This window comes from Protopterus annectens, chromosome 13.part0 (genome assembly GCF_019279795.1).
Source record: "Protopterus annectens isolate FY-2018-M chromosome 13.part0, PAN1.0, whole genome shotgun sequence".
Classification (NCBI taxonomy): Eukaryota; Metazoa; Chordata; order Ceratodontiformes; family Protopteridae; genus Protopterus; species Protopterus annectens.
The window spans coordinates 644,467,283-644,482,505 of NC_056747.1; the positions used below are offsets into that span (position 1 = coordinate 644,467,283).

The window sequence follows — 15,223 nt, forward strand, 5'->3', positions numbered from 1 at the left end:
CTTGTGACTGTCTCTCTTTCTGAACCATGTGTTGGTTACTATCAAGCCATTTGCCAGCCAGAAGTCTAGAATGGCTTTTCCTTCTTTATTCCTGTTGCCCCACCCATGTGGACCCAAGCAGTCCTTATACTCTGTTCAGTCTGTCCCAATATGTGCATTCAAGTCACCCATTATCAACACCAGTTCATGTTGTCCTGCTTTATCTAGTAGGTCCTGCAACTGCTCTCGGAATGCACTCTTTTCCTCACTATCACAACCCTGCTGGGGGGCATAGGCTGAGATTATGAATACTTCCCTGTCATTTCACTGGAGTCTGACTGCCATGAGTCTGTCATTAATTCTGATGATATCCCTTACCGCCTTCTGAAGCCTCTCTCTCACTACAATTCCTACACCCTTTCTAGCCTGCCCTCCACCTGAGTAGTAGACTCTGGATCCCAAGCCAAGTGGCTTTGCTGCACTGCCCTTCCATCTCATCTCATCTCTTGGATACATAGGATGGCCAGCCAACGCCTTATCATCATGTCATCCACTTCCAAGCTGCGTCCTGTCAGTGAACCTACATTAAGCATAGCAATTTTCAGTTCCTGTTTGACAGGTTGGTTGGTTTTACGTCCAGCTTTCACTCAACAGAGCTATCTCAGGTAACCCAGGCTCGGCAACTAGACACTGGCCAGCCAATTGCTTATTGACCAGGGCTTCTGGACTTTATAGTGGGTACACACTGGCCAATAGTGGCGCATATACCCCTCACACCGTTAGCAAGGGTCCCTGGCGTGGGTCAGAGTAGGCCGGGTATTCAACCCACTTATCACCAGTAGCTACGCATGACCATTTTTGGCAACATAAGTCAACATGACTGAATCACCTAGAGCCATATTTACACCATCAAGTGGCTAGCCCAACATACTAAATTGTAAACTATAGACATGCACACTTACAACACCAATGACTAACTCTCTCCAGAACTTAAAAACTACTTACATACCCTCTTAACAGAAACTGGATGATATAAAATCAAGCTAGGTGGGGGGGGCTACACCCCCCAATGTGGATGGCTGGGGCCTCCCACACACACCCCTAACTATATATGCTAATTCCAGGATTGCACTACAGTGAGGAAAATAGCATATACCTTTCACTTACATTACAGTAGTCTACACGCTGCCACTACTATGCTGAAATTTAGCATTGTAAGGTTTTAGTCTTATGAATTTCAGTCAAGTGAATTTTCAGTATTTTGAAAATTCAGTATTATGGTCTCAGTCAAATGAATTTCAGTCAAATGAAATTTAGGTTATATGACGTAGATGTGTGTGTACAAGTTTTTGTTTATTTTTAGTTATTTATCTGTCATTTGTTAACCACATTACACCCACTAGGCTGGTGGCTAGCCTCTTTTCATTGGAGACCTGAGCTGGTATTTATACTGACAGGGGGGAAATTTAGCCAGGGCACCTGGAAATGTCCTTATTCTTTTTGATAAGTGCTGTAAGATCTTTTACATTGACTTGAGCTACCACCAACACAGACAGATGTGGATCCAGTTTACCATCTCAGAAGTCAAGTATTAAAATCTGTAACACTGACAGACAAAGTCATTCTTTGTTTATATAATTCCAGTAGCATTATTTTATTATTTTTATTTTTCATTTGTTTACCGGGAAAGTCTGACGACACAGGTCCATTTTCAGCGGAGGCCCGGGGAAAAAAGCTCCACAAATATTACATTACATTAGTTAACAATACCATGTATACAAAACATTAGTTAACATTAGCATGATACAAAAACAGTATTCATGCAGACAGCTACACAATTAGTTACATTACATCAGTAATATTCACAAGGTACAAGATATTCAAACTCAGAGTACAGTATGTTAGTTGAATGCAGATAAAAACAATAGTTTGATATGAGTTTTATTAGAGTATCTTCTAACATTTGAGCAAAAGGGTAAGACAGTAGAGAATACTTTAATTTCTTTCTTTGTGTCACTAAGCTATTAGAGGTTGAGAACAATGGTGATTATTTGTGAGAGTATTAATAGCAGTGAGTTGATTTGGTCTAGCCTGGGGGAAGACATGAACATAGCCAGTTTGGTATAAAATGGGATTTGATGTTTTTTTTTGAAGAGGTAAGGTGAGGATGTTGAGGTTAGGTGATCGGGTAGGAGGTTCCAGGTTTTTGCAATGCAGCAGGCATAGAGTAATTTGCCAGCTTCATTTTTGTGCTTGGTGACAGTTATGTGGTTTCGTTGTGTTGATCTTAGGTTTCTGGAGGGAGTATAGGGTTGAATTAATTGTTGCAAGGCTGGGGTTTTCAAAGGAAGGTCGTAGAGCTTATGGACAGTGGTAAGTTGGCTGAGTAGGAGGATTTGAGTTAACTCAAGCCAGCTGAGTTTCTAAGGGATTGGCAGTGATGGGACCTATGAGTGGCTTCATTAGCAAATTTGGTAATTTTGTTGTAGCATGATTCAATTTTGGAAAGTTCTGCTTGGTGAAGGTTTGTAAAGATTGGGGAGGCATAAAGAAGTATAGATAACAGATGAGTTCTAGCTATGGTGGCTTTTGTGTGTCTGGTCATGTAGTTGTGGTTTCTACAAAGGAGTCCGATCTTTTTATTAACTTTCTTGATTGTTTGAGAAATATGGATGTCATATTTAAGTTTATTGTCAATTTGTACTCCTAAGAGCTTGGTGTGTAGTGTAGGAGTAATATTAGTATTCACTTTGGATATTATTGAAAAGTTATTGTTTATGGGGGGTGGAGGGGATCTACTTGGACTGAAAAGAATAAGTTTATTTTTTTTTGGGTTAAACAGTAGTTTGATGTTGGTGAACCATTCTTCGGCTAGGGTAAAGTTGTTTGGGGTTATAATTTGGAGTTTATCAAGGGTGTGGGCTGCACTTATTATAGTGGTATAATCTGCGTATTGGACTATTGAGGCAGAGGGCAGGGATGATGCTATGTCATTAGTAAATAATGAGAATAATAGTGGTCCAAGGATGGATCCTTCTGGTACTCCAATAGTTACTGGGAGTAGGGGTGACAGGTGGTTTTCCCAGAGAACAGCTTGTTGTCGGTTAGATAAATAGCTACTGAACCAGGATAAGCTGGAAAAATTTATGTTAAAAGTGGCCAGTTTTTCTAGGAGTGGACTATGGTTCACCATATCAAAGGCTTTGGATAGGTCTAGGAATATGGAGGATATGAGCAGGCTGTTGTTTCTGTAGGTATTAATAGAGTTTGAGAAGGATAGTAATGCTGTGGTAGTACTGTGCGAAGGTCTGAATCCATGTTGGGATTGTGATAATAGATTGTTGTGAAGCAGGAATTTCATTAGTTGTGAGTGGACTACTCTCTCTAAAATCTTTGATAGGGGTGATAGTATTGCAATAGGGTGGTAGTTTGTAATTTCAAGGGATTGTCCCCCTTTATGTAATGGTATTATGTGTGATATTTTCCATGATTTGGGTACTTTGAATTCAGTTATAGATCTGTTAATGAGAATGGACACAGGATAGGCTATGGCCTCTGCAGTAATTTGTAGGAATTCTGCTGGTAGTTTGTCTACTGCTGGGGTTGTTGTCTTCAGTTTTTTTAGAAGTTTGGTAATAATTGTAGTACTGACTGGTTCTAGGGAGAAACTATGTGTATTATTATCTGTGTTGGAAGGGGTGGGGGCTGTTATTGATGTTGTGTGAGTGCTAGTTGTTTGGGTATTGGCTAGGGTTTGGATGGTTTCAGTAAAGTATTTGTTAAAGTGGGTGGGGATGTTGTGTAGACTGTTTGGTAGTATAGGGGAAGGAGTGGAAGATTTAGGTTGTTAATTGACGCCCCAAAGTTTTGTGGGTTGTTAGAGTGTTTTTCCTGTAGGGTTTTATAGTAACTAGTTTTGTCAATTTTTATGTGTTTTTGGCTTGATTCTATAGTTCATGATATTTTTGTTTTAGGATAGGGGTTTTGTGTTTATGGAATTGCAACCAGGCTTTGTCTCTTTCTTTCATTAGGGATCTGGTGTCTTTTGATAGCCATGGTGCAAGGTTGGTTTTAATTCTGGTGGTTCTAGGTGGAGCATGGGAGTTCAGGATGGTTGTGTTGAAGTATTCTACAGCTTCATCTAGTGGTAAGTATTTTAGTGGAGTCTATATACAGGATTTGAGTGAATTTACCAAGTCTTGAGATATGAAGTACTTTTTGTTTCTTATGACCTTGATAATGGGTTGTTTAGTTAGTTGGGGGTCGATTCCTAATTAGGTATGTTGCTTGATGATCACTAAGGCTGTCAGGCAGACAACCTGAGAGATGGACTTGACTGGGGTCAGATACTAGTATCCAATCCAGGATTGACTGTCGCTTAGAGGTTTTGTTTGTTCTTGTAGGATTATTAATAATTTGGGTAAAACCATGGAGGTTAATATGGGTGGTGGGGTTATGACTGTTACAGTCAAACCAATCTATGTTAAAGTCACCTGCAAGAATGGTTTCCTGTGGATGAGTGATTTTCATCCAGTTTAGTAGGTTTTCAAGTACATTAGTGTTGTTGCCTGGTGGTATATAGCCTCCTGCTAATGTGATTTGTTTGGGTTAAGTTTTAGTGTGGCTAATATTAGTTCTATGTGTTGAATTTCTTGAGTGTTGTATTTAATTTGTTCTATTGAGAGGTGACTTTGGAAAAGGATGGCTACACCCCCTCCTTTTTTACCTAGTCTAACTTTACATATAATATTATAGCCAGGGGCTGTTATTTCATTATTGTGGTGGATGGGCTTAAGCCAAGTTTCAGTAAGTACTATGATGTCAGGTTTGTGTAGGGCTAGTAGGGCATATAGATCATGTGTTTTGTTGAGAATGCTTCTTATATTAATGTTTAGAAGGAGTAGGGATGAGCTAGACCGGATATATATTGGATTGGGGTTAGTTGGGTAGGTGCTATTGCAGGTGTTGGGACCTGGGTTTTGGAGAATATCACCACAGCATGAGAGTTTTTGAAGTATGTGGATGTAGAGCTTGCTTAGTTTGTGAGTTATTTTGGTTATTTTATTGGATGAGTTGGCATGAAGTTTGTAGGTGCTAATTCCATAAAGATAGGAAGGTGATGGAGAAGGGTAGAGGTCACAGAGTTATTGGTGAGGAGATAGTAATGGAGGTGGTGATAGTTGAGTCAGTTTGCCATGGTGGTGGAGGGATGATATACAGATTTGTGTGGTAAGATGAAAACAAGGATAGGAGGACAAGAGAAGAGAGGCCTATTGTGTGTAATAGGGTAAGTAGAAGGTGTTTGGTTGGAGTATGGACCATATTGTTTAGTTGTGAGGTGGGTTATGGACTAGGATAGGGCTGAAATATGGTAGAGATTGAGTTGAACTAAAAGGTGTGGTCTACAATATGGAAGTGTAGAGATGGAGTTAGATTATAGGGTGTGGTATCCGATTTGGGTTGTGTAGAGAAGGATGTGATGGGCTCTATTAGTGTAAGGGGTAATTACATGTACTGTGTGGTAGGACAGTTATGTTGGGGGAGTGGCTAGGAGTGTGGTGTATAGCTATAAATGCAATTGATGTGGGGGTGGGTGGGAATGGGGGTAGGCTAGGGGAGTGAAGTGAGCCCGAGTGTAGAGAGGGCGAATGGAGTGGGGATGAACTGAGCCAGTCCCGCGCTAGCAAAAACAATCAGTTCCACAGGTAAATTTGTTATTACTTAATGTAATTTGGTGGAAATGCTGTTGGTCAACTAATTTAAGTGTAGGATACCTTGGTTCAATAGGGTTTGTTAGCTGCTCTGACAGTTTATTCACGACTATGTCTAAAAACTATAACTATTGTTAGTAAGAAGTGTTTTACTTTTATTCTCCTTTAGTTTAAGGTTCTGATTCTCTGTTTTCTAGGGAGCAGCTAGGAGTGAGGGCTAGACGGACTATACTGCCATCCTGTGGTTAAAAAGAGGAAACACGCTCCCTAGTGGAGGGTGACTAAATAATTATATCAGGCTTAGCTGTTTAGGGGGATGGCTGGTCCGTGCGGTGCGCAAGCCAGTAGTTAACAGTTTCAGGGGTGAAATACAATTATACTACAGTAGGTAGACCTACTTTTTGTTTAAACACTTGACAATTGGAGGTCCTGTTTTGGTTGGAGGGTTGAATAGCTGTGCTACTGTCTTCAGGACTAGGGAGTAGCCGAGGGCAGTGTCTTTCCTAGGTATTTTAGCTGTAAAAGGAGGAAAGGAACATGTGAGACACTAACTACATGAGTGAGGCAGAGAGAAGAAAGGGGTTAGCAGTAGTGGGGTGGAGGTGTAATATAACAAAATAAAGGTGCTTTGGGTGGAGGTAGGAGGTGGCTTATATTGCTAGGATAGTTAAGATGGGGATAGAGTTAGGTAAAGATGTTCGTAAGATGAGGGAAGTGTGTGCAAAGTAAGGCCTATTATGAAAAACAGAGAAGGGGGAGATATACTTATCACAGTAATACATATACAGCTATATTATAACACATTGCACTTTAGATCACTCTGTATTTCAGATATTTTGATTGCTGAAAATAGTACTATTTTCCCTTTATGGTTATTATGTCTGTCTCTAATTGCACATTTTTTTGCTGCATTTTGTTCTTCTTATTGACAATATATTTTTTCATTAACTGGAATCATCCATGGAAATTAAACATGTCACACTATGTATTCTCAGTTACCAGATTTATGATTAAGTACAGGATTTATGTTACAAATATGACATATACATCTTAAAGAGGCAGATATTTACTGAAAAAATCTAATATTATCTTTTGAATGTGTTTCATTAAAACGATTGACATTTTCCATACCTATGCCATTCTCCCTTCCTTTTTCAGCAACTATTCCAAATTATAATCCTGTGTATCCTATTCCCCAGAATTAATACTAAGAATCTTTATCTGTTGTTGAACTAAAGAAATGCCTTGTAATACACTGACAAATTCCTTTTCCTATGCCACCCAGCACACTAAATACATTCTGCTCCTATACTTTGCACTTCCTCTCATACTTTCTAATACACCAAAAACATTTTATGATACTTTTCATCACACTAAATATTGAAAGGTAGCTTAACAGAAGTGAAATCTAGTTATTGTACTTTATCATAATGATGGGCTCTTTGGCTTTGTACCATTATGCAGGCAATAATGTCTAGCATAGTTGGTGTTGCAGAGGAAATAATGGAATGTCCTCAGTGTTTCTGTGTCCAGATCCATCCCATCACCCTTAGATGATCCAATGTTTTCCCTTAGAAAATTACCTTAGTATTTGTTTTAGGGGACTGGTATGCTTCATGTATGGAGTTTTAACTTCTGTAGGGTGTATTTTTTGGTGCTATGTGTTTGGTTTATGAGAAAAAGTAAATGGTCCCTTGCATTCTTTCTTTGTTTTGCTTAAAGAGAATTACTTCAAAAATCAATAACCTCACTACCTTCTAACATTTTTACACCAAATTTTCAACATATTATCTATAAGCTCCCATTGAATAGACTATGCTACTGCCATTATGCAATTCTGTCCAAAAATGTTGTTTCACCAAATGACTTACAGATAATATTTTCAGTCAGAACTGTGCAATGGTTACTTTATAGTTCATGAAGTGGGCACCTATTAATACACTGAGAATGTTGAGTGGAAACAATAAGAAGTGATAAAGTTATGGATGTTTAATTTATTAATAAGAATTTTCAGAATTTTTATTGAACACTTTTACGTAGAATAATCACCTGTAAATAAGTCATGTTTGTACATTTTAACACTAAAAAATACTGAACGTTGGCATTTAACAAGGAAAAAACGTAATAAATTTTGACCTAGGCTATTCATTTGAACAAAATATATGTTTTATTCTGCCTTCCTTCTTCCTAGCCTGTACAGGTGACCTGGAAACAAAACATGAGTGCCCTCTCCTTCTGTGTTCCCTTTACTTTCAGAGAAATGTTATGTTGAACAGTAGACTTGAGATGTGGGAGTGGTCATTAACTGAAAGTCTTCTGTCTTTAATGCATTTCTTTTCTTTTTTTACTATGTGAGTCCTGCAACCCAGTAAGTGGCAAGGTACTGCAGTTTAGACTGATCATACAGACTAGCACTGCTACATGATATGTGTTTGTAAATAACCTGCCTCATAAAATATTTTAATTCAGTGGGTTTTCTGTGGTATTATCAACATATTTTTGTCCATTAATTAATCAAATTAGCCGTGGTGGTGCAGCGATAGCATTGTTGCCTCACAGCAAGAGGTTCTCCCGTTCGATTCTCAGCAGGAGTGCGGAGAGTGCCTTCTGTGTGGAGTCTGCATGTTCTCCCCGCTGGTTGGTGGGCGTTCGAAAGACATGCGTAAATGGATGTGCCTTCACTGAATGTTGAACATCGAGCTGGCACCTCGGCGTTCGTGAAAATCTACTGCCAATCATTAGAGGACCGGAGTTCCGCTGTGGCGACCCCTAACCGGGAAAAGCCAAAAGACAACAACAACATTGTGTTCTGCATGTCATTTTCTAAATATCATTAGTAGGACACTTATAAAAACATCATGTAATGACATCCACATATTTAAACTAAAATTGGGAATGTAAGAATGTTCTGTATGATATGTTTTATTCACTTGGTTCACATATTCATAATATTTGTTAACAACATTATTCCTTATTTAGGCTTTATGCTAATAGACTTTCTTATCACCTGGTGATATTGTTTACATTACAGAGACATTGAACTTTGTGCTTCCGAATGTAATTAGCATTCTATACTTCTAGCCAGATTGTCCCATAGATGTGCTTTCAAGTCATGCTGTGATAACTTCAAGTGTAGTGTCTGTTTTTATTTTACTGTTAATCTATGAGATACAATATTCAAATATACAAAACAGGTGTTCATTCTCAGTGCCTTAAATTCCTTTATGAGATGAATTCCTCAAAGGTCAAGTGAGCACCTCCCTTTATAGCTAAAGGGCAGATTATAAAGCTGTCATCAATACCTAAAAACAAGAAGTGAGAGATGTCCTGACAGGCCTTAAATTCCTTTCTTGAAGGATTACTATAATTCATAGCAACATAGCTCATTATGGTGACTTACAGCTCATATGAGAGATTCTGGTAGAGCTTGTGTACATAAAACTACAGGAAAATACAACAGCAATAAAATGAATGCATGCATATATGCATATATGTCTGTATGTCTGTGTGTATGTCTGCATTTATTTATCTATTTTTACCCCCAGTGTCATTATAGTTTAAAGTGTTATGGCTCTAAATTGGGCCAAACTGCCAACAATTGTCTTTCCAGAGTTACTTGAACATTAACTTAAGGCACGTGCTGGAAAGTAGGAAAAAAAACTTTAGAGGGCTTTCTAATTAGTTACTTAGAATTTCTGGTCTTTGACATCAACCTCACACATTAAAGTGACAGCTTTAGACATTCTGACTTGCAGATATTTCTGGCAGGGGCTAGACATTTCTTTAGTACAGGGTGGAAAATGAGCTAGCATCTTCACAGATTGGACAAAATTCAACCCCAGTCCCTTGGATTAAATACTCTGCTAACTGTCATAGAATTGCAGCTCTTGTGGTGCAGATGTAGATTTACCATCCTACCATCCGAGGATAAAGCTGTCTCTGTTTTTTAAATAAATTTATATTACATTATATTTCAATGACAGTAACAGGATATGATAAGCCTATCTAGTTTGTGCTTAAATGCATTTGATATTCCTTCATTTAGTCATCCCTACCACCCCCTCACCTTTCCTCCACATGCCCATTGGCCTCTTGCATGCCACTGTGGATTTATTCTCTCTTAGCCATTTTGTTAGTCCATTCATGAGGTCCACATATCTCTTCATGAGGAAGCACTTTTGGAGATCCAGGGAGTAGTTAACCACTATTATCTGATACCGGTGCACCCTCCTCCCTGTCTGTCCTTCCTATTCAGGATGACCCCTTCATATCTGCAGAACATAATCTAGGTCATCAATATAATGACTTCCTTTTCTCTTCTGATGTCTTGTGAGAAGAGCTACAGTTCTTCCCTTCTGTGATCATATAATTTCCTTCTGTCTCACCCCACATTTCTGATGGCTTTCCTACAGACTCCTTTAGCAACCTGATGTCTCTCTTCCTGTACAGCCTCCTGACCTGCATAAACTCTGTGTATGGCCTGACCAGAATCCTTTACAGTGGGAGTGTTACTTCTTACAGAATCTATATAAACTATACTTGTAAGGATACAGCCCAACATTCTTTTTACTGTTGCCACTGCCTTATTGCTATATTTCTAGTGGTCCAATACAGGTCCAATCAACGAAACCAGATCCTTTTTTTCCTCTATTGCTTTCAGATCCACTTTCCCAATAATATGTCACATGACGGTTGCTGTGGTCCAAGTATAGTAACTTGCTTTTCTCTTCAATTAACCTAAAGTGCAACTTTATGCCAACTTAGTCACCTTTTTCAAACTATCCCTGAAATTCTCTTCCTCCACTGCTGTTTTAACTTTCTATCATCAGTTAAGAGACTGATCCTGTGCATGTGTACAAAACAATTATGATGGAGAGTACTAGACCAGGGACAGACCTTGTAGTTCTCAGACATCTTCCTTCTTCCTAAAATTATTTCCACCAACATCATCAGTATGGGTCCTACCATTTAATCAAGCAACAATTCAGTTTGTCTTGATCCTTCACTAGCAACAACAGTCTTCCTAGTAGCCTTATCTGCAGGACCATAGCAAAGGCCGTGCTGAAGTCCAGCTTGCTGTCTTCCTGTCCTGAGGCATCTTTTCAGTGGACAGTGTTCTGTTGAAAACCTTATTCAGGGGACCTTCCATCACAATGCCCAAATACCTCTAACACGGTGTTTGTTCACGCCTCTCCCTGTTCTGCTTTATCTCCCTCCCAGCATTTTATCTTCTTCTTTGTTTCATTTGAAAAGTTGCAAATTTTCATTCAGTACCTTTACTTTTTACTAGTCTTCAATTATTTCTGTCCTCATTTTTCTGTCTGGCCCTCCCTTCATTCTGTCTGCTATATGCCTAAAAGCCTTTGTTCCTCCTCTTGATGCCTTCTGCCCACTCCCTTTCAGCTTGTACCTTTGTTACCCCCTTCTTTTTTGTTGACCACCCTGCACCTCTGTACTGTGTCCTTTTTACCGACTCACACCCTCACTTCCATCTCTTGTACACCAGCCTTTTGCCACTGTCATTAATTTCATCATTAGACAACAGAATTAAGGAGTGAATCCTCATTAGATAACAGAATTAAGGGGTGAATCCTCAGAAAGTTGAGCTCCAGAAACAACAAGCTAATGGTCTTTCTATTCTTATCCTTAGTCATGACATACCTGGAAACTGTGGGTAGTTCAGGAGGCTATACAAGGAAGTGAATATCAGGCTTCTGGTAGAAATCCAGACAAAAGCCACAAGTAAGGTCCATGATGGAGGGGAAGAGACATAAACAGACACTAGAGGAACTAAAGCTCTGCTCATCCAAGAAGAAAAAAGAGAGGTAAGACATGATATAGTTACACAAGATTATGCCAGGGAAATGTGAAGGGGTTGTACTGAGCAGGAAGGACACAGGGCAGAAGCAGCATACCCTGGTGCCAAATACCCAACTAACTCCATGGCAGCTCAAGAGCATGTCTTTGCAGAGAGGGTTGTGGAACCAGAAAAAGGATTACCAGAATGGGTGGAGAGGGAGGCATGAGACAGATAAATGTAAAGTACAGGGCTGAAGGATTTACTTCCTCCATTGTCTACAGGTGTGTGTGTGTGTTTTATTTTATTTGACATTTGTTGACCAGGATTGTCCAACTGAGCTAAAGAGCCCTTTTTCAGTAGAAGCCCAGGGAGAAAAGCTCCAACATATTAAACAATTTTCATTATAAATTACCATTAAACAGCAATGTTACAGGATTATTACAAGGCATGTTTGACAATGCGGAACTGGCAACTCAGTGCAGTGCGGAATGGAAAGATTCCCATTCGTACACTGTAGTGCAATCTCGGAGTTTGTATATTTAAGTTACAGTGGGTGTGGGGGATGCAGGGGGGCTTGTCCCTCTGCTAACACTGTGTTAGGTAGGTTTAGTGTTTTTCTGTTTTTCGATTTGAATTTGAGAATTGTACATTAGACTGGATAGAACCCACAACTATATAGTCTAACTCCAGGATCTCACTACCGTGGGGAACAGGACATATACACTGCCACTACTATTTTCGGTAAAATGAAATTCGGTGAAATGAGTTTTCGGCGATTTGTGCTTTCAGCGATTTGGGCTTGGTGAACTAGACCAGGCAAAATGTCGATCATATATTCTCAATCATATGATTGTTGACATTTTGCATGTTCAACAATCTGATGGTAGTATATATATATATATATATATATATATATATATATATATATATAAAGAGAGAGAGAGATAAACTATATTGCATCATTTATATGAAGCTATATCTATATTCAATGAATCCAGAAATGTACATTGTAGTTGAACCAAGCCAACAAACCCATTAAAAACACAGGCAGGTGCACTGATGGTGTAGAGAGATAAAGTCCTGTCTACAGCCAAGTTCAGATAGTGGGTCAGACTCCTGATGGTGCACACATGCATATACACCATGCCCATCCTAGTGGGGTGGGTGTGGGTGTGCTCAGGGCTCACTTGTGTAGGTTGAATTCTTTGGTGGAGACTGGGGAAAGAAATGCACAATGCTGCCTCCAGATGGGGCAGTACTGCTGATGTCAACCCCTTGCAGAAGTGATACATGGTACAGCACTGACTTTATTGTACATCCCACCTATGGGATGTTACTGAGTGTACACAGAACATAAGGAAGGAAAAAAGGAAAAACTCTCAAACCCACCCTGTTAGCTATGTAAATGATGGGTCTTCTCTGTCGAATCTTACTCTTGGCGATAAGGGAATGGATTAGTGATTGGCTTGTAAGGGGCTGGTGATCAGCAGGCAACAGGAGTCAAAAGTGCCCCTCCCTCACAAAACGTACAGAGAAAGCATGCTTTATCAGGGGAGGCATGTCACCCTGTATCCTTCACACTCCTGTAACTTTATATATATTAATTCTGAGACTGCACAACAGTAAAGAAATCAAAATCTCCTAACTCGACTGTTATATGAGGTCTGTAAATACCACTTGTTGCCACACCAACATATAACAAGAATGGCACTGACTCCACATAAAATAATAATGACTTGTGAGCTTTTAGGGTCATTAGCTCAGAAGAACCATAATCATGTTAGTGTATGCATATTAACATTTTTATAACCACTACCTCCAAGGAAAAGTTCTTATTGAAATGTTTGTTTTTTTGGAGTGTAAGCCCCCCTACCAAATACTGTCCGCATACCACTAAAACTTTGCATATTCATACACTGAGAACATGAAAAATCATAGAAAAGCCAACGGTTAGGTTTACAGAAGTAAATATTTTTGCAGGTGAAAGTATAATTTTGGGTTATGCTTTTGATTTTCCATTGGTCACTGTGTTTTTCAGTAATTCAGTGTCTGTTTATACCTTTGCTACTATAAGTTGTGATTCCATTGTTTCAACACAGTCATTATTTTCCACATTACTTCACAATCATGCAGCAGCATTTCTAGCGTCTTGGCTTCAAAGTGATTTCTATTACATTGTACAAAGCTATGACTGCAATTCATAGGCAATAGTAGTGCCGTACATCTCATACTGTATAGACATGTCACCTTGTGCTGCTTTGCTGTTAAGCAGTTTAAAGCCGTGCACATTCTTAGTAGCAATACACAATAATACAAAGTTTGCATGACTGCTGATCTCAGTCGAGCACCTTACCATCCTGTGCTAGTAAGTAGACCATGATACACACACACACTCAGATGGCAGCATATAGTTAAATGCATATATATAGCTATATATATGAGATATACAAACACACTCTCTCTCTCTCTCTCTCCCAGACAGCTGGCAGTGAAACACACATAGATGGCAACATATAGTGAAATGCATATATATATATATATATATATATATATATATATATATATGTGTGTACATTTATGCATATACATGCACACTCACACACACAAACATTCTCGCTGACAGTGAAAAACACACTCACTCACTCACTCACTCACTCACTCACTCGCTCACACTCACTCTTCACTGCACTACTTACCTGGATTGGTAACCTGAACAAGGTGAAGTGAAGCAGGGTTGAGGTGCTCTGCTTCACCATGCACAGATTCCCCCTACAGAAATGTATATGTGTATGCAGTAAAATTAGTTTAGCTGCATAAACTTAATGCATTTTGGGCATTGTTCTGCATGGAAATTGTCTAGTTTGGCTATCTGTGAATTACCATACTAGTCAATCTAGCTGACAGCACAGTGCACCAGGAAGCTTCTTCTTCTACTTTCGGCTTTCCCAGGTTAGGGGTTGCCACAGCAGATCACCTGTCCGCTCATGATAGGCAGTGGAATTTTACAGTGCCGAGTTGCCAGCCCGGCACCCAACCTTCCACAGAAGGCACACACATGCATGCAGTCACACCTAGGGCCAATTTAGAGTGTCCAATCCACCTACAGCATGTCTTTGGGATGTGGGAGGAAACCGGAGCACCTGGAGGAAACCCACGCGACCATAGGGAGGACATGCAGACTCTGCACAGAAGGCACCCCAGCCGAGGATTGAACCGGAGAACCTGTTGCTGTGAGGCAGCAATGCTAACGGCTGCACCACCGCAGCCACCCTAACAGACCTTATTAGTATTGGCCCCTCCCCTCAGCTACTGCATTTTACATGAATTGCCTTTCTGCGCAGTAGAGCAGAGTTTGGCTACTGAAGTGGGAGCATGCAACTTAGGCCACCTTTGTGAAGTGCTCAAAGCAGCTTGGGTAGCTTTGCATAATATTACACAAGTTATTCATGTATTTAACGCAATATTTTGCCTGGTAGATTACCAGAACAATACAGTATGACTTCAAGGCAAATCCAGCAACAATTTGTCTTTTAACTTCTGAGCCTAGAGATGTATTTGTTTCATTTAATACTGTTTCACCACCTATAGATATAAATATATTACATGGTACCACAGAACACAATTTTCCAATAATTTCTATTTTTTATAGAATTCCACTACCTGCATATCAAAAATAAATCTTCAAGCTGCTTGTCCTAATATAAGTAATGAGAGGCAGCTTTGAAGAAAGAAA

General features: G+C 39.5%; 1 protein-coding gene across 1 annotated transcript in view; it reads right to left on the reverse strand.

Annotated features, from left to right (window-relative positions):
- The window catches only part of TRPV1 (transient receptor potential cation channel subfamily V member 1), a 636,007-nt gene that overhangs the window by 204,991 nt on the left and 415,793 nt on the right, over positions 1 to 15,223 (reverse strand). The gene's annotated exons all lie outside the window — the stretch shown is intronic.